This window comes from Humulus lupulus, chromosome 8 (genome assembly GCF_963169125.1).
Source record: "Humulus lupulus chromosome 8, drHumLupu1.1, whole genome shotgun sequence".
NCBI lineage: Eukaryota > Viridiplantae > Streptophyta > Magnoliopsida > Rosales > Cannabaceae > Humulus > Humulus lupulus.
The window spans coordinates 101,632,865-101,657,278 of NC_084800.1; positions in this window are offsets into that span (position 1 = coordinate 101,632,865).

Genomic DNA, 24,414 nt, shown 5'->3' on the forward strand with positions numbered 1-24,414 from the left:
TTTGGACCTCAACTCCCAGCTCACTTCCACCGCCGAGTGCGCCCAGGAGGGCTCGAGGGAATTCTCAAAGAAGATTAGGGGAGGACTCAATGTGACAGCCCGCCCCGGCCAACCGTCCGGCGCCTCGTTCAGACCGCCGAGCACAGGACCCAGGGGAGGGTAGAGCGGAGCGGTCCCTACCTAACCTAATCAGCCCTAACGGGACCAGGATTGCATCCCCGGTCAAGCATCCTCCTTCACCGATAAGATATCCGTCTCCTCCTCGGCCGGTCCGAGATATTCCAGCTTATGGGAGCAGTAGGAGAAATCCACCTTCCGCAGGGCCTTCCTGTCGTAGTAGGGCGCCCAGAGAAGTTCTGAATCCTCCTCCCCAGAGGCGGGCTTCGAGCTTCTCAAATGGTAGCTATTGGACTGGAAGCCGTCGTAGTGACCTTTCTGGTGGAGACCTGCGCCAACGCTTGAGCTCAGCGTAGAGTCCTCAAGACGCTCCGAGGGACGACCTCCGAGATCGTTTAAACTCCCATAGAGGAGATCCGGCGAGAAACGACAGCCGTGCTCGCCCAAGGGAAGACCTGTCCGAGGTACGCGACAGCGGGAATGTCCCATATAACCTATCTCAAGATAGGAGGGACAATAACCCACCAAACGTGTACAATGGTTCCGGAGCTGTTGAACAGCCCCGGAACTACCAAGGAAATTAGGAGAAAACCCTTGAGCGCCTGGCTCAGATGGAGGAGCTAATGAGGAAGCTCCTGTCAGAGAAAGAAAAAGATGAATATGATTCAGGGGACGAACTTGAGCTCTTCGCCCCCAGCATAGCAGCAACGGCATATCCGCCCGGTTTCCGTATGCCGCACTTGTCCAAATTCAACGGAGACGGAGATCCGTTAGATCATCTTGGCATGTTCAATACTTTGATGATGGCCCACAACATCGGCCCCGATCTGAGATGTTTAATATTTCCCTCCACTTTGACTGGGCCGGCCAGACAGTGGTTCAAACCAAGTAAAAAACAGTCAATCAGCTCATGGAAAACTTTCTCTAAGGACTTCAAGAGAGCATTCCGAGCTTTCCAGGCTGCCCGCGTCAAGGCCGACACCTTGACAAATGTACGGTAGCAACCCGACGAGCCTCTGAAGACTTACATGAGTAGATTCGCGAACGTCGCTGCTCGGGCCAGAGACGCAGATGACAGCTCTAAGCTCATGGCTTTGAGGATTGGAATCCTCGTCGGAGGGAGACTCTGGAACGAGATACAAAGGAAGGGGGTCAGCTTAGTAAATGAATTCCTAAATAGGGCCCAGGGGTGGATCAACCTGGAGGAGGGGCAAGCCTCAGCTGCAGGAACCAGCCAGGTCCCTAAGCAGCCCGCTGGAGTGGGAACGGAGGTCGTGACATCGACCTAGACCGTTACACAGAATAACCAGTTTGGTGGAGGCAAGAGAAAGGGGAGCAGCGAGGGCAACCAGGACGGCCCAAAGAAGAATAAGTCCGTAGAAAAATTTAAGCCGGTCTATGCGACTTATACGGAGCTCACCCACTCTAGGGAGAACATCTTCCTAGCAAATTATGCTCGCCTCCCCTAGAAGAAACCAGAGCCGTTAAAGCACCAGAAAGGAAAGCGAGACCCTTCCAAGTTTTGCTGGTTCCACAACGACATTGGCCACCATACCGACGACTGTAGACACCTGAAGGATTAGATCGAGACTCTCATCCGAGCCATCCCCTTGGCTCAGTATGCACGGAACAGGGTTCCTGCTAGCCGACCAGCTCCGGAAGTCCCGATCAGTCAGCCCGAGTCTTGGATAGATCAGGACGTCCCTCCTCCCGTGATAGGAGGAGAGATCTCCACGATCTCTAGAGGTCCTCATTTGGCTGGCATGAGCCAAGGTGCCCAAAAGAGGTACGTCAACGAACTTAAGGCTCATAATGGAGTGGATTTCGTCCCCGAGCATCATTTTCCAAAGCAGCAACGATTGGAGAGGCAACCAATCGTATTTACTAAAGAAGTTGCCAGCCACGTCCAGTTCCCTCATAACGACCCTCTGGTCGTAGCAGTGCAGCTCGCTAATCGGAAGGTTAGGAGAGTGCTGGATGATAACGGGATCTCGGTAAACCTTCTATTCAGGTCCACGCTGGAGAAGATGGGTTTGTCTGTCACCGAGCTGAAATCAACCTCCATGATGCTTTATGGTTTCTCTAGAGAAGGATCAACGACAATAGGGACGATCGAGCTAGTGATCACCTTGGGAGAGGGACCTCGGACAGTCTCAAAACTCCTCGAGTTTGTGGTCATCGATTGTCCCGCCGCGTACAATGCCATTTTAGGTCGACCTACACTTATAGCTTTTGAAGCCGTTACCTCCATCCGCCACCTCACGCTGAAATTCCCCTCTTCCATGGGGATATGCACAGTCTGTGGCGATCAACTTGCTGCCAGGGAATGATACATCATTTCCATGAAGGGAAAGTTAAAACTCGGGCAGTTAACGATGACTGTCCAAGGTGGAGAAGAGGAATCTCAGGAACCTTTGCATTATCCTGAGATTGAAAAACCTCAGAATGCTGAAGGGGAAAATATCGTCCTGTGTGATGATATTTACCCCAGAGTAGGTGAGAATAAGTCCGAGCTCCAAGCTATCGAAGAGCTCGAGGAGGTAAATATCGATTCACAGAATCCCTCATGGATGGTTAAGCTCGGGAAAAACCTCTGTGGCAAGAGGAAGGCGGAGCTGATCAAGTTCCTACAGGAGAACCTGGATGTGTTCGCATGGTCACATGGGGTCATGGTGGGAAACAGTCCAAGTGTTATCAGGCACACCCTCCATTTAGATAAGAGCGTGCCTGCGAAGTCCCAGAAACAGAGGCGCCTGGGAACAACTCGAGATGAAGCCCTAGAAGAAGAAGTTGCTCGGCTCAAAAAGTGCGGCTTTATCCGTGAAGCTAAGTTCCCGATCTGGGTCGCCAATCCTGTGTTGATCTCAAAGCCCTATGGTAAATGGCGGACTTGCATCGACTTCTCCGATCTGAACAAAGCTTGCCCCAAAGACTGTTTTACCTTACCAAGGATCGACCAATTGGTAGACGCCACGGCGGGGCACGAGCTCATGTCCTTTATGGATGCGTACTCGGGTTATAATCAGATCGCCATGAATCCAGCGGACCAGGAGCACACTAGCTTCATGACCCCAACTAACGTCTATTGTTACAAGGTCATGCCGTTCGGGCTGAAGAACGCCGGTGCTACATACCAGAGATTGGTGAACAAGATGTTTGCCAACCAGATCGGGAAGAACATGGAAGTGTACGTTAACGACATGCTGGTCAAGTCAAAAACTGTCGATAACCATGTTTTCGACATGGAAGAATGCTTCAAGATACTAAGAGAGTACGGCATGAGGCTTAACCCGCAGAAATGCACTTTCGGGGTCGCATCTGGAAAATTCCTAGGTTTCATTGTCAACACTAGAGGAATCGAGGCGAACCCCGATAAGATCAGGTCGTTGCTCGAGCTACCCTCACCTCGGTCACGAAAGGACGTTCAAGGCCTGACAGGAAGGGTGGCAGCCCTTAATCGGTTTATTTCTAAATCCACCGACAAGTGCCTGCCATTCTACAACCTACTTCAGGGGAATAAGAAGTTCGAATGGACAGAGGAGTGCGAACGTGCTTTCTCGACCTGAAAGCACTTCTAGCCGAGCCACCCGTATTGTCCAAACCAACCGCATGAGAGCCTCTTTTCCTTTACCTAGCCATCATAGAAGATGCAGCTAGTGCTGTATTGGTCCGAGAAGAGGACCGGATTCAAAAACCAGTCTATTACATCAGTAAGAGGCTTCTCAGAGCTGAGTCGCGATATCCGTTGATGGAAAAGATGGCATTCTGTCTAATCATAGCCTCTCGAAAGCTTAGGCCGTATTTCCAATCCCACTCAATACACGTCATAACCGATCAACCTTTATGGCAGGTTTTGCAAAAACCTGAAGCATCGGGACGTCTGTTGAAATGGGTTGTTGAGCTAAGCCAGTTCGAGATTTTATGCACTCTGTGAATTGCAATAAAAAGCCAGGCCTTGGCTAATTTTGTGGTAGAATGCACAGGATTCCGGGAAGACCCTGTGGAAGATTCACCCGAGGTCACCGCGGCCCAGGCGTCATGGAAGATCTTCGTAGATGGCTCATCTAATGAGAACAGCTCCGGGGCTGGAATCATTTTGATATCCCCAGAAGGACATAGATTCCACTCGGCGTTGAGATTCAGATTCAAGGCTTCCAACAATGAGGCCAAATACGAAGCTCTACTGGCGGGGCTAAGGGTGGCCCAGGAGCTGAAGGCCAGCTCTGTTCAGTGCTTCAACGATTCTCAGCTCATGGTAAACCAGGTGCTAGGTGAATATCAAGCACGGGGAACCAAGATGGCTGTTTACCTGGCCAAGGTAAAAGTTGAGCTATCCGCATTCGAACAGGGATCAGTCAAGCGGATACCTCGAGAGCAGAATGCCAACGCAGATGCCTTTGCCAAGCTCGCTACCTCTGGGGAGACGGAGACTTTGGGGTTAGTACTGGTAGAGTTCTTGGAAAAACCAAGCATAGAAGTCAAGGCGGAGGTCAAGATGATCGATGCCAGACCGACCTGGATGACCCCCATCCTCGAATATCTCGCCGAAGGAAACTTACCGAAAGAGTGTAATTTCGCAAGGCAGGTACTTTACCAAGCTCCAAGATATACGGTGGTAGATGGTCTATTATACCGGCGTGGGCACTCCTTGCCTCTCCTGCGATGTGTTCTGCCAGGCGAGGCAAAGACCATTTTGTAAGAAGTGAACGAGGGTTTTTGCGGGGACCACACTGGGGGGAAAAGCTTGGCCCTGAAGATCTTAAGGCAAGGATATTACTGGCCCACTCTGTCGAAAGACTTGGTCTCTTACGTCAAGAATTGTGACAAGTGCCAGCGATTCGCCACAGTTGCCCGAGGTCCCCCAGTCGAGCTGAAGATGATCTCGTCCTCGTGGCCATTCGCGGTCTGGGGAATTTACCTGGTTGGCGCCCTCCCTACTGGAAAGGGAGGGGTCTGTTACACGGTGGTGGCTATCGACTACTTCACCAAGTGGGCTGAGGCAGAACCCTTGGCAACAATCACTTCCAAGAGAGTCCTCGACTTCGTGGTCAAAAGCATTATCTGTCGGTTCGGGTTGCCAAAGAAAATCGTATCAGACAATGGGACGCAGTTCGACAGCGACCTCTTCACCGAATTCTGTGAAAAGTACGGCATTGTGAAAAGCTTCTCCTCTGAGGCCTACCCCCAGGAAAATGGGCAGGTCGAGGCCGTCAATAAGACATTGAAGGCGAGCCTTAAGAAGAGACTGGATGAAGCCAAAGGAGTCTGGCTAGAATAGCTCCCCCAGGTCCTATGGGCATACCGGACCTCGCATCGAACTCCTACGGGTCATACCCCCTTCTCCCTAGCTTTTGGAGTGAGGCAGTCCTTTCTGTCAAGATAAAGGTATCCTTGCATAGAGTCCAGGCGTATGACCAGGACCGCAATCGCAAACTACTTTGCGCGTCCCTCGACCTGATTGAGGAAAGACGAGAAGATTCGCAGCTCCAGCTCGTGCATTATCAACAAAAAATCACTCGTTATTTCAACTCAAAGGTCAAAAGGCGTGCCTTTAGCATTGGCGATCTGGTCCTCAGGAGAGTCTTTTTAGCCAGTAAAGATCCCAAAGTTGGAGTATTGGGACCGAACTGGGAAGGGCCATACCAAGTAACCGAGGTCATAAAGGAAGGAACCTACAAATTAGCTCGGCTTAATGGAGAAGCAGTCCCACGAACTTGGAACACCATCCATTTGAAGAAATATTATCAGTAATACCCTTGTAAGGCTTACTCGGAAAGGCCATTTTTTTGTTTATTAAGCAATGAGAATTAAATCTTTTTTCATTATTGTGTATATTTGCGAATGTAATCTCAAGTAACCACAAAAGACCCTTTCCTAATTACTTGGGGGGCATATGGTGCTTAGATACAACCGGTCGCCTTAAAGACTTAGAAGTTGATTCAAATCGATTGATCGATGTTTTTCTTAAAAAACATGAGATATTGATAAAGGATTAATGCGAACTAAGTCGTATCCTGGATATAACCAGGTCGTTCTAAAAAACTTAGAAGTTAATTCAAAATTGACTGATCGGTGTTTTTCTTAAAAAGCACAAGATATTAGTCAAGAATTAACGCGAACTAAGTTTTCAAATTAACGTCCTGGATGTAACCAGGTCCTAAAACTTAGAAGTTTGTTCAAATTGATTGATCAGTGTTTTTCTTAAAAAGCACAAGATATTAATCAAGAATTAACGCGAACTAAGTTTTCAAATTAACGTCCTGGATGTAACCAGGTCCTAAAACTTAGAAGTTAATTCTAATTGATTGATCGTTGTTTTTCTTAAAAAGTACGAGATATTAATAAAAAATTAACGCAAACTAAGTTTTTAAAGTAATGTCCAGGATGCAACCAGGACTTATCTTAGAAGTTGGTTCAAAATTGATTAACATGTTTTTTCCTAGAAAAGCATAAAATGTCAATCACAGCACCAACAAAAAACTAAGACTATTACCAAAAGGCATAAAGGCAAAAGGAGGTAAATCAATTAAAAGCAAAAAATTGATAAAGCCAATTGTCTCGAGGTTAGAAAACCTCATACAAAGTTACAAAAAAAAAAGTTATTCGAATGGTAAAAAGAAAAGAAGTCATAGGCCCCGCCAGGCTGCTCCGTTGAGGTCCCCACCTCGCCTTCCTGCTCGGCGGCTGCGGAGGTCTCCCCGGTCTCGGAGGGCGCCTCTTGCTGAAGGCGAGCTTTGAACTTCTCCAGGAAGCTGTCCCATGCATCCGCCCCCAGAAAGGAGAAGTCACCATCTGGGTTATAGACCCAGCAATGGTACAGCATAGCCTCCATGGAGGAGCTAGCGGCTGCCCTCTCCGTCGCCAGGGTGGCCTTGGCCTCCTCGGCCTCGGCCTTCGTAGTGTCCAGTGTGGCCTGAGTGGCCCTGGCCTCCTCGAGCTCAGTCCTCGTGGCGGCTAGGGCAGCCTTGGTAGCATCGACCTACTGCAACTTAGGTCGAGATGCGTCCATCTCGGCCTGCACAGTCGCCAGGGCATCCTTAGCATCTTGTTCGTGCTTTTGGGCAGTCTTGATGGCAGCCAAAGTTTTCTGGTACTCGCCCCTCATATCCTCAAGCCGAGCCCTAGATCGGGATATGCTCCGATGGAGAGCCAAGGCACCCTGCAAGACCAAAAGATGATAAGGCAACTGCCTTAGGGGAAAAAAACAAACATGTGATGCATAATGAGCAAGGGATACAAATGGCAAGGCCAACTTACCATGAGAGCCATCCCCAGCGAAGACTCCATCACGTTCTTTGGGCTCCTTGTCTCGATCGTCTGCAGGTCCCTCTCGGCGGCATTGTAGTAATGGTCCACGGTGTAGCTCGCCATCTCGTAGACTGTCCCCCGAAAGACGTCAGGGATCTTCTCCAGAGCCCGGGGGTTCACTGGGACGTACACCTTGGGGGTTGTGGTTGACAAGGTCCCGGGGGGCACGTTCGTTTCCCGAGCAGGGTCAGGAACTCGTGGGGGAGGAGGAGGCATCTTCATTGCAGGAGGGGGCGGAGGAACTTTCTCCTGAGCTGCCGGAGCCTGGTCTTTCCCCTTTGCATGGGACTTAGAGGTACTCCTGATGGCCTTCTTCGCCAGCCAGAGCTTTTTCACCATGAGCCCGGAGGCCCCAGAGGAAGGGTTCCCTCCAGGGAACATAGCTCGCAGATCGTTGCTCCCGGGCTGAGACATATCCTCTGGCAAAACAAAGAAAGTATTCATATACAAGTAGAAATATTTATGCAACACAACAAAAGTTAAAGGGAAAACAGATCTCAAGTATATATGGAAATGGATCCTACCCTTCGAGCTAGAGGAGGAATCTATGGTCACTACCACCGGCCCCGGAGCTGCAACAGGGGAATCTAGGATAATGACTTCGCGGGCTGGAAGAGGCTCTGGGTCTGAATCTGGCTTGGGACTAGACTCTTCTACGTATTGCCTAAGACCTGAAGCTACTATACCCTCTCGAAGGGAGGGCCACAACCGAAGATTGGTCCCATACTCCCAAAAAAAGACCGACCTAAAGGCTATGGTGTTATCTACGACTACAGTGCCCCTAGGGCGGCTACTTTCGTAATCCAGCACGAGATGGTCGACGCATTGGAGTAAGGTTACGTCGCGGTCTGGGTCACTTCGATGGCGATGAACGAGCTGGCTGGGATTGAACCTAGCTAACCGAAGGTCTGCAGTGGCCCTATCTAAGTCCCTAAACATATAAGGATTACCTTGCTCGGAAGGACCGGCTGTTGCTCCGGACCGGGCCCTCTCCACGTCTGTTGCTTGGGCGACCTCCAGCGCCCGCTTCTGCCTCACGAGGGGCACCTCATCCTCCTCATCCTCTTCTTCTCCTGCAGCCTCCTCCTCAGGGACAGGCGTCATCTCGCGGGCTGGAGGGAGGCCCCGCGGTCTCCTCAAGGCCAAAGTCTGGCCTGGGGAGATTAGCGTGCACGCCAGCATCGTCTCGTCTTATATGAGTTTGCGATAGTCCTTTTCTCTAGGGGCAACCCCGCCAGTGTCTCGTATTGACCCCCGAGGGTCACAGACTTGGCCGTCCTCGCGAAAATGGCTGCATGATTGTTTCAAAGTCAGGAACTAATAAAGGAAGCTAATCAATAGTCAACTTATGAGCTAAGAGTAAAGGGTACTTACGAGGGCGGTTGAAATAGTGATATTCGCAATTGTGAAACCCCTTGGACATGAAGAACTGGTCTTTAAAGTCGTTGGGGTGGTTGGGCAGCTTGATGACCACAGCCGTGTTTGGAAAACGGTTCAGATAGTAGAACCCGTCACCTCACCCCCTCTGGTCTGGGCTGGCCTTGAGGAAGAAAAAGTAAAGGATGTTCGTAGGCGTGGGGACCTCTCATTCCTGCTTCAGGAATAAATATCTCAACCCCGCTAACAAACGGTAGGAGTTAGGGGGGAGCTGGAAAGGAGCCAACTTCACGTAGTTGAGAAAATCCGCGAAGTACTGGTCCAGCGGAAGTAAGGCCCCAGCCTTGAAGTGCTCATCACTCCAGGCCGCGTATTCCTCATCAAGCGGCGCGCAGCTCTGCTCGCCTTCTAAGGGAGGTCGGGCGTTTAGGGCGCACCTCCCAATCTCAATATTGTGGGAAAGGAATATCTTATTCACTTTCCCCTGGTTGGTGATCTTCGAGACGATCCTCTCGGCCTCGAAGTAGCCGTCAGGTCCCACCTCGAGCTCCTGCTCCACGGCTGGACCGAAAACGGGGATTGGAGAGTCCGTGACCACCTCCTTTCCTTTGGCTTGCTGAGAAGACGAGCTGCCGGCAGTCTTCTTAGGGGCATTCTTCTTTGGTCCCATCTGGTCGCCTAACGACCAAAAGAATAAAATTTAGAAAAGGCGACCTAAGCATAAGAAAGAATCTGACGCGAAGTGTTTCCTTTACACGGGCTGAGGTAATCTCAGCCCCTGGAGAATGAGACCACGCGGCTCTATGAAAACGCGCCTGTACTCCCAACGGATCCCCGATTACTCGGAATCCGTGTGTCAGGAGGGTCAGAATAAAAAAGTTTTCCTTGGAAGGAAAGTTTCAGTAGGCAAACAGTGCAAAACCGCCTGTGAAGCGTGTCCCCTAAGCTACCCGGTTTTGTACCCTAAAAGTTGGTTATTTCAAACAGGCCTACAAAATTTCTACCTAGAAAATTTCCCCAGAAAGTGTACCCTTTGAATCGTATTCCTAAATGGTTTTTTCTACGATCGATACCCTGGAATAAAAACCTACGCCTATCACACCCACAAAAACCAGCAGGATACTACATGCGGCTACAGAAACAATTTACCTAAGCAATAGTGAAAAGGAAATTTAAAGCATGCATAAGCGGAGAACTTACAAAGTGTGTTGCTGTGAGGAGGCTGAAAGGGTCGTCTGGGTTGGAGTCATATGGAAACTGCTGGTGCCAAAGCCTCAAAGGAGCTCTCGTGCCTGAACTTCTGGAACGCTGGGAACAGTAACTGGAAGAAAGGGAGGATTTTTTTAGACTGAGAAAGAAGATGAGAAAATCAGAAAATTTCCAAATGAACAAGTGGCCCATGCATAAGGTGGCCACCCCTTTTATATATGTAAGAGGCCAAGTAAGGAGGGCCGTTGGTTTGCCTTGATGTAGGATACGAGGATCTCTACTCGAAAGGCGAATCGACAGCCAAGTATAGGCTAGGCCATTTAATGCGGTTCTCAGAAGACGTACCGTCACCAACCACGATGCTCCACGTATTCGACGCCTGCATAATGAGCGGGATGTGAAGAGTCCACAAGGAAGCTTAAAAGCCCCCACTGTGGCCCCAGGTGACGCCGTGTGCCACGAGCAGGGGCTTGGGGGGCAGATGTACGCCCTAATTCTCCACGGGCTATTAGCGAGCTGAGGTATGGCATAATTATTTATCAGCCACGTGGATGACGCGTACCCGGAGCTGCTGTTACCAGCTCCCACCTCTTTAGCTCGAGGTAACCAAAGGCTTACTAAGGTTACTAAGGGATCAGGTCAGAAGTATGGACACCGCGGGCTAAGAAGACCTCCAGTTCGAGGTACGAGCTTAAGTTGGCAGCTGTGACCCCTTATAAAGTCAACCACGCAATATAAACATGCATATATCAGACATCACATGTCTTATATATCATTGAATTCTCGGACACGCAGCCTAAATGTAATGCCCCAAATTTCCTAATAAGGTTTAGGACCTTGATTAGGAGGTCGGGAGGGCCATAATTGATTTATTATAGTATTTAATGATTATATGCATGCTTACGTGGATTATATTATTATATGATGGTGAATGCATGCATATGGGCTCATATGTTAATTATGAGGGTAATTTGGTAATTTGGCCACTATGGGTGTAATTGTATATTTTGGGTGCATGGTTGTGAATAATTAATATAGCCACATTATAATGTGGATTGGTTCGAGCTAATCGACATGAGACGATCATGAGATGTAAGTGTTCGGTCTAGTCATAACGGGTTTAAGTTCGGGGCTCGGGGTGAGTCTCGAGGTGAATTTAATGATTATAGCGTTACCGGGGATTTTAGGGTAACGGGATATGAAATATTGGAGTTTGAAATTATTGTGATTAGCATGAATTGGAAAGCGTTAATTATGATTAACGGGGTAAGTGAAAAGTTCCAATTTTACCCTTGAAATGGTTATAGAGACCTTAAGTGACTTAAGGGCAATTTGGTCATTTGGAGTTTGGATATATATGACTAAGGAGGGCTGTAGAAAGAACAGAGCCAAAACAGAGGTTTTCTTCTTCAACCCGTACATCATCCCTCACCATCTCTTCTTTGGTGTTCTTGAGGCCATCTTGAGGTTTTGAGCTAGGAAATCAAAGGTGGCAGCTAGGGGACTTGTTTCAGCCATTAAAGGGGATTCAAAACTGTGTTTGAGGTGAGTTTTAATCATTGAACTCAGGTGGTACCCTGTTTTCTTCTTTAGTTTTTCAGTTTTGATTTCTTGTGGAAAGTTTGGAATTAATGGAAGTTCTTGAGTTTGGGAACTTGGGTTTTGATGAGGGGGAGTTATGGGTGATGTTTGGAGGTTTAAATGATTGTTTGGAAGAGGTTTTGAATTGATTTGAAGGCTTGGTTCTAGGGGATTATGCAGCGGAGGTCGAGCTGGTGCGTTGCTTATTTTTGGCTGATCTGGGTAATGAGCCGCGGCCTAAGGTGGTTTTTGAGGCAGAAATGCCTTTGTCAGGGAGATGAGCCGCGGCATGGTTGTGGTGAGCCGCGGCCCATCAAGGCAGATTTGGCCAAAAGTGGGTTTTTGGCCTAGGGATGCTAGCTTAAGGCCTCGGGGTTGGTCCTAGTACCCGGTTAAGTGGGGATTGATGTCCCGGAGGCTAGATATTGGTTTGGAAACTTATGTTGACCATTTTTATTGATGGTATCTTATATTTGGTTATGACTAGGTGACCGCTAAAGGACTAAAAGTTGATCGTTCTCAAGGGTCGTTCTTTTAATCGTTCTAGCTCGACTTTGAGGTAAGAAAACTGCACCCTGTGTATATGAGACATGCGTGGTTATTATTGATGAATGTCGGTTGATTATTATGTATGACATGCATGGTTTTTATGATGCATGTCGGTTGATTATTATGTATGACATGCGTGGTTATTATTGATGCATGTCGGTTGATTATTATGTATGACATGCATGGTTTTTATGATGCATGTCGGTTGATTATTATGTATGACATGCGTGGTTATTATTGATGCATGTCGGTTGATTAATATGTATGACATGCATGGCTATTCTTGATGCATGTTGGTCGGTTATTAAACGTGACATGCATGGCTGTTATTGGTGCATGTTAGATTGCTGGATACATTGCATATGATGCATGAGAAACATGCGATTAGGACATGCTTTGTATACTGGGTATGATATTGTTCAGAGCTTGAGTCTCTGTGTTGATGCATGGCCCTAATAGTACTAATACCTGTTTAGTAAGCATGCTAAATACCTCGTTTATGGATATGGAATATGTGATATGTGATTGGTGGCATGTCTTACTAGTGAAAGACACTGACTAGTCAGGGACCGACTCTAAAGTCGAGAATCACGCATTGAATGGCTCTATGGCATTAATGCTAGACCGACCCTAAAGTCGAAGAACTTATAAGCGCTTGCCTGGTCTACGACCAGATGACTATAGCCAAGGAATATGACTCCGGTGACCGTTTGTCACATGGCTAAGGGACATTGTCCATAGTTTCGACTCTAGAGTCGTGAGGAAGGTTATGTAGGTGACTAATCACCACGCACCTGTCCTAATCAAACTTATGAAAGGATCACTTATCAGTTAAGCCCTGGTGACCCTATCGTCACATGGCTAGAGGGAGCGATACTCATTATTGTGACTTTTGGCTACTGTCACCTATCTGTATGGACCGTTGGTCCTGAATGGCTGTTACAATTACTGTTGATATTATATCATGTTATCTGTTGGTATTATACCATGTTACCTGTTGATATTATATCATGATATCTGTTGGTATTATACCGTGTTATCTGTTCATATTATATCATGTTATCTGATGATATTACGTCATATTATCTATTGATATTATATCATGTTGGATTGTGTTTTCTTGCTGGGCTTCGGCTCACGGGTGCTACGTGGTGCAGGTAAAGGCAAGAGGAAGCTGGACCATCCTTGAGTTGGAGAGCTTAGGTGATGACGTGTACATATGCAGCTGCTCGTCCGCCACGGCCGAGGTTTAAAGTGGAACTAGGGTTGAACCCTGTTTTTCCGCGTAGAACGGCCTGTTGTAAATATTTTCTGTAATAAACTCTGAAATTATATTTTCGGGATCCCAATGTATATATTAAACGTTCTAGTGAAACGTTATATCTTAACCAAAGCTTTTAATTCCTAAACTGCTAATCATACTTTGTTCACGATTTTGGCCAAATGACTCGATTAGCGAGTTTAGCACTGTTTACAAGGCACACCGTAACGGTCCCTGGAGTTTGGGGCGTTACACTAAACATGCGTGTTCAGGCACCCGCGACTAGGTTGGGCCGTGCGGCCCATTATCCCCCTTACCTATTGATTAGACCACACTTCATTTGTGAGGTTTTAGGAATTAATCATGAATGTCACAGAAGTAACATGATGGGTAAGAAGGTCACGGGATGGCCCCCCTTGCCATCCCCCAGGTACCCTCTCCTATAAATATGGAGACCCTGGGAGTTGGCAAAGGGTTGGATTCTATTGTGTAAAGAAATACCCTGTAAAGAATACCAAAAAACTAGCAATAATATTGGCTGGTGGAGTAGAAGGATTTTAACCTTTGAACCACCTAAAAAAGTATTTGTATCACCATTTTATTTCAAGATCATTCGTCTGTTACGGTTCATTACTTAGAACTAATCCCACTCTCTTATTCTATTAATTACCTGTTGGCGAATAACCGAGTCAACATTATTTATAGAATTTATAAATTATTTTTATTAAATTTATATTAATGTCATATAAATTTCAAATAAATATCTCATTTTAATTAAATAATTTATTTATTTTTGTTTAAGTTTATATTTGTTATAGTTTTTGAATTTTGGAGTTATAACAAGAGATTTTATATTATATGTTTTAAAAAAGTAATTTATTGCTAATTGACAGTAGATTATATTATATGTTTAATATGATATTATTCTAATAAGTGAGTTTAAGTTTAATTAAATTTTATTTAAGTTATAAAACATATAATTTTATTATTTTTAAATAATTCTTATTGTAAAATATCTTATTTTAATTTGTTTAATTATTTATTAGTTTTAAATAATTATTATTGTAAAATATCTCAAAAATATCCTATTTTAATTTATTTAATTATTTATTTTATTTTATTTAAGTTTAAGTATTTACAAACCACCATTAAATATAATAATATTCTGTTAAATATAAGAATATTCCGTTAAATTTAACATAAAAAAAATAAAAAATTATTAAAATCAAGAATTTTCGTTATCTACACACTTATTATATAGAAGAGATACATCTTTATATATAAAAAGTATATTTAAGGAGAACATTTTTTTTTTTTGTCAACTTTAACAAAATTCGTTATCTTTAATAATTTTTTAAAATTTAAAAATAATAAGACATTGTTATACCCAATTTTCAAAAAGAATAATACATGCGAGCATTAAATAATTAACTCGGGGAAAGAATATTACATTGAACCATCATGAATTAGTCAACCTGTGTTATATACCACTTGTATAGGTTAAAGAAAGTGTAGCATTTGGGGCATGGTGACTAAAACAGCTGGATTAAGATGTAACAACTTGCAGGCAAGAATCAATGACCAAAACTTGACCAATAAATAATTTAGCTAAAAGCATATCCGTTATTTCAGCTCGGAAGAATGTTACGCATATAATTCAGCTCGAATACGCATAATAGGATAACGAAATTGGGATAAATATCTATTTTGAATCAAGAATTGGTTCGACATTTTAAGGCATTGATTAGTTATTGATATTAATTTGAATATTATTTATTTGTATTTTAAACAAATATCTTGTAATCTCCTCTTATTTTTATGGGAAGATAATTTGACTCGAGTCTTCTATAAATAGGAATCGTCGTCATCATTTATTTTTCATGCACAAATATATTGTAATGAAACTCTAGGAAACAACTTCATAAATGTAACTTAGAGCACTTAATAAAAGTGACTCGTGAACTAGGTAAATTTTAACAACTGAATCACTTAAAAATTCTCAATTCCCTTTATTTTAATTTTTTTATTGCTTACTTTTGTTTTTATTATTACTTAATCTCTCTTCTTTTCTAAGTTAACTAAAATCTACGTCAATAGTTTTGTGCTTTCATTGAGAACATTAAGTCGTTATCCACTTCATTTTTTTCTTCCTAAAAGTACATTCCTTGCCATTAATGGAAAACTCTAGAAACTCGATTCCTTCACAAGGAGGGCCTTAAACTTTACCAACTGTGCCCAAAGAGTACATTCCAGCCGTCCCCACTTCAAAGGGAACGTCATGGCGGGCAGTAATGAGACCACAAAATGAAGGACAAGGCAATGATCAAAGAAGTTCTTCAACACCTCCCCAATAATTTGGTCCTCAACAAAATGATCAGACCATATACGTCCTAGTGGTCGAATTGGAGAATCGGCAGCTTCAGACAACTTCCTGAAGCGAATAAGTAGAATGAGAAGATCTTGGGGAGAAGGAAATTTTCCAATCGAACTGGAAACACTCAAGGAAGCACGACATCTCATATGGCGGAGAGTCGAGCTCGTGCATCCTAGATGGCTGGTAATTTCGAGAATAATCAAAGAACATCTCGACAACAAAATAAGCCTCAAAATACAACTACTCGACCTACCAACTATGTTAAGGAAATCCACAAAAATGTGTTACAGACCCGAGCTCCTCAATAGGCGCACCTAGAAGCACCTCAGGATGCACACCTAGAGGCACCTTGTGGAAATGCTCAAAGCATAGGACACAACAATGTTTGACCTCCCCCATCTCTTATCCAACATCCGCTGTCACCAATTAGACACTTGTCTCCGACTCGAGACTTTCCCCATAATCCATGTGTTAACAAATCACGAGAAAACCCAAGGCAAGATGGAAGGAGAATCAGTGCTAACAATTCCTAAAGGATAGCTCAAGGTGAAAGAAGGACCAATGCTGATCCCCCTAATAATCCCAGACCTAATGCCCAGAGGTAAGGAAATTTGGCTCAACAGGGGGCACAACCGGATGAGCGCCCCCAACCTTACCAGATCATGGTACATCAGGAAGCCAACTACCTTTCTAGGTCCAGAGTATTTGGTGTAAAGTTCATGTGGACAATAATCCACGACAACAACAACTCACTGTTAGTTTTATAGAAGGAAGTTACCAAATAGATAGTCGAGCTTTCAGCATGTCAATCAATGTCTACAATACTGAACTATAATATTATGAAAATTACCTCAACGAACAATAAGAACCCAACCTAAGGGATCACTTTAATAAGGGACGAGCCGATAATTACCCAGAGGAGTCGGCAATAACCCCAATGTGAGTTTCCACAAAAATCGAGGACCAGTTAAGGAGAATCATAACTCATACGTGACACCTATTAGGACACAGATACCTTTGTCATAAAATCACCTCAGACATGCCCCCGTGGTGCAACATAACCCAGCATAAGATAGAATAGTGGTTCTAGAAGCCCAATTGCAGTTTACTTACAAAGGATTGAATTCAATCCAAAGATTATGACTCAGATGAGGAGCTTGAGTCGTTTGTTCCACATATCGTCTTAGCTCTGTATCCACATGGTTTCAAAATGCTTTAAATGCAAACCTACAATGGAAACACACACCTGAGCAATCATATCAGTAAGTTGAATATACTAATGTGAGCTAGTAATATAGGTTTCGACCTAATGTGTGTACTTTTCCTGGCCACGCTCACTGGAGCTGGAAAACGTTGGTTCGAAAAGTTCTGAAGACATTTGATATCCTCGTGAGATCAGCTTTCGAAAGACTTCATGAAGCAATTATGAGCTACAAATTGAGGCCTTGTCCTTGGCTAACATCAAGCAACAGATAGATGGGTCACTTAATAAAATATATTAATAAGAAGATAGAGCCCGAGATGTGGATGATAATAATCAACTTATGCCCTTGTGAGTTAGAATAATCCTAGGAGGCCCTTTCTGCTAAGATTTACAAAGGAAGGGAGTAAGAACCATGGAAGAGTTCATGGCCCAATCACAATGGTTCATCAATGTTGAAGAAGCTCAGATGGCCATACAACTACCTTTGGTAACAGGAACAATTCAGCCTAGTACCAATACAGTTCCAACAATGCAATCAACCACTCTTGCTTCAGCTCCCAATAATAATATTGAGAAGAAGAGGAAAAAGATTGAGAATAACGACCAAGCTGCTAATAGTGGCAAGAAAAATAAAGGTAGCGACAACTATGTCTCCATTTATAAATTTTACACCGAGCTCACCAAGACGGAAGAAAACATTGTTAATGCAAATGAGAACTATATACCCTTTAAAAGACCTGAACTGATGAAAACCAATGACCAAAGATGGACCATTTCGGGTAATTTTGGTTTCACAAGGATATAGGTCACACAACAAATGAATATCGACAATTGAAGGATGAAATAGAAAACCTAATTAAAACGGGACACCTTGGGCAGTATGTTTGTAACAAACCTACGAACCAACAACGAATAAATTTATTGAACAACCAATAGGGTGCACCACAACAACCTCTGGCTCCATAACCTACTTGGAATGATAAACTTCCTACCCTGATTGAAGGAAATTATGTTATAACCATCTCTGAAGAGCCACATTTGGCAAGCTCAAGCAGAGGAGCCCAGAAGAGGTATTTGTAGGAACTTAAAAACGAGGACAATTCCCCATTTGTTCCTAAACCCCGAGCTCCCAAATAGTAGTGCATCGAAAGATAGCCCATCACATTTACAGGAGAAGATGATTTTCATGTATAATTCCCACATAATGATCCTTTAGTGGTCAATGTTCAACTGGCCAATAAAACGGTGCGCCAGTTCTAATTGTTAATGGGAGTTTGGTTAACATATTATATAAATTAGCACTGAAAAGATGGTTTTGTTAGTTTGCGACCTCAAACTATGTGCTACTACCCTATGTGGTTTTGCATCGTCAAAGGGGAGCAGCTCGCTGTTCGACAATGCTAAAGCATTTCAATGAGGGGTAAAACATAACCTGGAGCTCATTTACTAGTTCTTGAAAATGAGGTAGTTAACCAGGACATAATCAAGGTTCTGGATGAGGAAATCGATTTGTGAGTCAGAGAAAACAAAGAAAAATTTGGATTGATTAGGGATCTTAAAGATGTCATACTTGATGTCAGAAATATAACACAGGTAGTGAAGGTTGAGAAGAACCTCAAAGACGAGGTGGAAAGAAATATGATTAAGTTCTTAAGAGACAATCAAGACATCTTGATTTAGGCTCACTTTTACATGGTGGGAATTAGCCGTGCAGTCATAAGCCATGCTCTTAATGTTGATCCTGACATCCTTGGAAAGCAATAAAATAGAAGGTTACTTGACAAATGTTTAACGCCCAAAATGTGACATCCACTAGCGGTAATTATAGCATAAATGGGCGGTCGATTCCACAAGGAGGTAACTAAGAACAAAAATATTAGCAAGAAAATAAACACTGTTGTACCCCAAAAATACGAGCTAAATTACTCAGCACGGGGTATAGCTGGCAGACAAGCATATGAAGAAAGCGTATAGAAAGAGCATCAAGCTAACTTTGGAGTGAGTAGCTCGAGTCAAGCTTGACAGCTTACGACAACCAGATAGTCTCCAGATTGCCTCTTGCTCCAACAACTTACTTCAAGCTGGGCGAGAGTCAGATCGCCTTCGTGAAACTCTAAATGTGACCCATGTCAGTTCAAGTTAGTTCTTCTACACCTAGCTTGAAGGAAGTGTTCACCTCACGAAAGCCTGATCATGACACACAATGAAGGATCTCAAAAGACTAAGAGATTCCTTACACGCTCATTAATGCTCAAATATTATTCTATATTTATTACTCGATTTTGGGGGCATAGAATCAATAGACATTGATGTATTTATGTATGTAGGATGTTACCCAAAAATGTATGTTACCATATTTACAGACAGAAAAGGGGATCAACATCTTGTATAGTGAAACTCTAGTGAAATTGTGACAAACAATTTCATAGTGAGAACAAAACAAATTAAAAAGAGTGACTCGTGGACTACTTAGATTTTAATCACTGAACCACGTAAAATGTGTGAGTGCTCTTGATACATTTTATTTGCCCAATTACGGTTTGGCAAAAGCCTAATATTTCTATTTTCGAATTCCTTAATCCACTGTCAGTGAAAATCCGTGTCAACAGATTGGTACTTTCATTGAGAGCATATTAGGCTTAATTCCCCTTGCAAATTTCACTTAGTAGTCACCATGGTGGTCACCCAATCTATGCGTGACAATGAGACATAGCAACTTGAGTATCAGGAGGCTCACCGTGCGGCCATCCCCACTGGAGAAGGCTCATCTGTACACCAAATCCCCATCCTGGGTATCTGACAGCCATCGAGACAGAAATCGCCCAATTAAGAAACCATTTTCCAAGGATAACAAGCAGATTGAGGAGATCTTGGATCGATTACCCCTTCTTGCAACCGATGTTAACATTAGGAGAAGAAAAAGTGAGTCCCATAGGTCACAAAGGAATAATCGGTCAAATCTCAGTCGCTCTGTCAGGGCTGTAACCCCGAGCTCCATACCTTTTGAGTGGATTCAATGAAATACTCAACCTACCAATCCTCACAGGAATCATCGAACTCATGTTTGTAACGCCCTGGTTAGCCCAAGACCATCACACTGTGTACTTTAAATAGTGCTTAACTCGCTAAACAGTCATTAGGTTGTAAACATGCATCTAGGTGTTATTAATAGGCCAGGGTGAAAATCTCGGTCAAAAGGAATGAATATATTTTATTTTAAATATTAAACTGTACATGGGCCCATAAAAGTGTTTACAAAGTTATTTACAATCCAAAATGATCATTATAGTATAAAAGTTACAACTCGCCGACCTAAGCAGTAAAAATAAGGTTAAACCCTAGTTCCCCTGAGAAACACCTTGGCCGTGGTGGTCAAGTGGCCGCATACGTACACATCGCTACCTAAGCTCTCCACTAAAGGTTGGGTGAGCTTTTCTTTCCCTTTACTTGCACCACATAGCACCCGTGAGCCAAAGCTCAGCAAGAAAACTTATTACTGGATGTATACAATATAAATAAATTAGATGATGACTAATATGTCTTTCTGGGTAAATGACTAATAAGTCTTTCTCGAGTAGATGACTAATAAGTCTCTCTGAATAGATGACTGATAAGTCTCTCTGAATAGATGACTAATAAGTCTCTCTGGGGTCCTGCGCCCCAAGCTATGTGATGTTTCAGTCACCTGAGTCTTTTAGCCCTAACTCTATGTAACTAGCCTTTAGACTAGACAAGCGCTTTAGTTTTCTTCAACCAATAGGCCAGTCAAGCATTTAATGCTCATGTTGATTAGATCTAATCATTTTGGCATGCATTAAACACGCTAATGCCGTTCTTGACTCATAAGCCAATACCATACGACCAGTGCTCAGTACTACTGCCGATCATGACTGATAAGTCAGAACTTCACGACCAATACTAAACACCACTGTCGTTTCTGACTAATAAGTCAATGCCATTCATAAGTAAGTAAAGCTACGAGGAATTTACAATGCAACCAATGTCCATAAATAGAGCACTCAACATGTCTCATCAGTAACCATGCATGTCACATACTGGGTGCAGTTTTCTTACCTCTGGTTCAAGCGTTAAATAATAAAAGAACGACCATTGAGAAAAATCTATCCTGAAGTCCCTTAGCGGTCACCTAGTCATAACCAAATATAAAATCTCATAAATAAAATAATCAATAAAACATTCATGGACTAAAACCCCGCTCACGGGACCTCAAATCCTACTAAAATGGTTAGTAGATTCGATCTTGAGCTTAGAGAAATATAAACCCCCGCCTAAACCTCATTAAAAGTCCATCTTGGCACAAAAGGAACAGGTGGGCCGCGACCTGCCCCCAAGAGCTGTGGCGCGCCCCCAAGACAGAGAGCCCCTGTCTGGGCTGTCAGGGGTGGGCCGCGACTTGCCCCTGTGGGTCGCGGCGCGACTGCTAAATAGAACCCATGGGAGGCTCTGGGATGCATTCAAGTCGAGACTTGCATGAACTCGGGCGCGACATGACCCCACGAACCCAGCTCCCCTGCATTTTTCTCAATTCAAACCAAGCCAAATCTTCACCAAACAATCCTAATATCCTAATTAAACATTTATACAACATAGCCACCAACCTATCATCAAAACCCAAGCATAATACTACTTGAAACATCACCACATATCCAATTACACAATCAAGATATCAAGCTTATGAACTATCTAAAAATTAGAGTAAAATCTTGAAGTTTAAGTTGAAAATCCTTACCTCAAACCCGAAATTGAACCCCTCAATTGCTGCAATACAATCCTCAGTCTCAAATCTCAAGAATCTTAAGCCTCAATCTCCTAGTTTGCTCAAACCCCAATCCACGAGAGGGAGAGATGCTCGAGAGTGAAAGAGAGATAAAAAGAAAGGACTCTATTTTGCCTAATTTAATTCTACAACCTTCCTTAACTTTAAACATATCTAATGGTCAAAATGACCAAATTGTCCCTAAGGCCTTCTAAAGCCTTTAAAGCCACCAATGGAGAAATTGTCATTTCCCACCTACCCCGTTAATCATAATTAACATCCTTCAATTCCCGCTACTCACAATATCCTCAATAATTATTAAATCATATCCGATTACCCGCTCAATTCCCAGTAATGTACTAAGCATCAAATTACCCCTAGGCTCACCCCGAGCCTGGCAATTAATCCCGTTATGACCAAACCGCTAACTTGCATCCTAGGATCGACTCATGTTGAATAGCTCGAACATATCCACATAATAATGTGGTCTCACCCATAATTCACAAATATGCACATAAATATACAATTATGCTTTCAATGGTCTCACCCATAATTCACAAACATGCACATAAATAATTAATCCTCTATTAAAGGTTCATAATTAAAAAAGAATAAAATTACTATTTTACTCTTTTAACTATATATAGTTAATAGTGTACCATCGACTTTACTAGTGAAGGTTGTGTCACAACAAGTTTGCGACGTGAGCGCTCATAACCATTTCAGTCCCAAAAGTCAACCCAATAAGGAACCATTATTCAATCTATAAGAAGGTATATATTCGATACTTGTCAAACTATGTCCCCAGCCATATATATCATTGAGTCCCCAAAACAATTGTTTTTAGCCTGATCAGTTTGACAAACCTTAACGAATGAATCAAATGATCAGATGACATACATAGGAGTTCATAGTAACCTCAGGATTAAGATCATCGTTTGATGAGTTTGATTAATAGTACAAAACAGTGTTTACACAAGTATTAACAAATCACATCGGGTCCAATTCTGTACATCACTATATATAAAGTACCTTCACGAAAGTGTTACTACACTAGTGACCCAGATTGAGGTCACTTGTATTCATAATACTAGTGAATCGTACTAGCAGTAATTAATCTAAATATTCCATAACTTTATTTTAGTGCGAACTATTTCAAGTTCATTATCTCAATCTTGATCATCTTATGCCAATATGAGATTAAGACCACATAGATGAACTTTGGAATTTTATGATATTTACTTAATATTATCAACATAATATCAGACATAGTCTATATATATAATAATTCAATTCAATTATTTATTTCATTGAAAACATTTGTCAACTACAATTGCTTTGAGGGAACTATTCCAAACAATCTTCCACTTGCCCTAAAGAAATTTTTTGGCATCTCTCTCAATGTGTCACTCACATTATCCTGAACTAATATGTCTAACAAAATCTTTTAAACAATTTTTTAAGAAACTATTTTGAAGCTATCTTCAAGATCGTTACATCAATTATGTAAAATAGTCTCGAATTAAATGATACTTCATTTCATGTGCTTTCCCCTCTCATAATTTTTCAGTTCTTCTAAAATAGTTATATCTCCATGGCTTTCACAATAAGGTACTAGTAGCTTATGCAAGTCTGAAACCCTTTCCAGAATGGTAAAGAACTCATCTAAATCAAATAGCCTATTTAATTGCTCAATAGCTGTTATATTTTGGTTTCTACGATGGAATGTACAATTCTGAAATGTCCAACACATTTCCATATTAATGTGTTTCCTCCACAATTATAAAAACTAATTCCGATAACAATCTTTGAAAATTTCTATCTGATTGAAAATCAGTTCATCCTTTGGGATTTTAGGTCATTGCTTAATACACAAACATAAAATCTATATTATATTCAAGATATTTAGAAAATCAAGTCCTTATAATTACTCAATGACTCAATCCAACACTGAATTGACAATTGCTGACTATTCGCACTGTTTAACAAATGTTAATTTGAACACATAACATTTGATACATTAAACAGTCCATCAATGAGTAGTAGGAATACTGTCTCATGCCTTTCTTTTCTTGTAAAAGAATTAATGGACATTATTCTTTAGATAATACATCCACTTGATCGGGAAGGTAACAAGCCTTTTGTGAATTTTTGCAAACTAAAGTTGTTGACTGCTTTTTTAGCTATCAACTTAAAGATGAAAGGTTAAAGAAATAAACAACAAGAACACAACAACTTTTACGTGGTTCAAACTATAAAAGAGCCCTAGTCCATCGTTCTATGTTATTAATGGGATTGAAAGCTTGCTAGGGCAATCTCCAATGGAGTTTCTCAAGCAGTGTTTATATTGCTCTGAGTACAAGGCTTTCTTTCTATAAAAATTATTAACCATTTACAATGAGATCCCCAGCCCTATTTATAGAGGTTGGGGTTATTAATTGATAATCATTTACAATTAATACACACTGGGCTCATTAATACCCATTCCTCCCGTTATTAGGGGTATTAATACCACTTTAATGCATTGGGTTGCATTAACTAGAGACCACGGCCAAGGCGATAAATGAGGGGCCCACTGCAGAGAGTTACATACTTTATGGGGAACACGCCCCTAGCCGTGTCAGGGTATGCCACACATTTTTCCTTGTCTTTCAGCA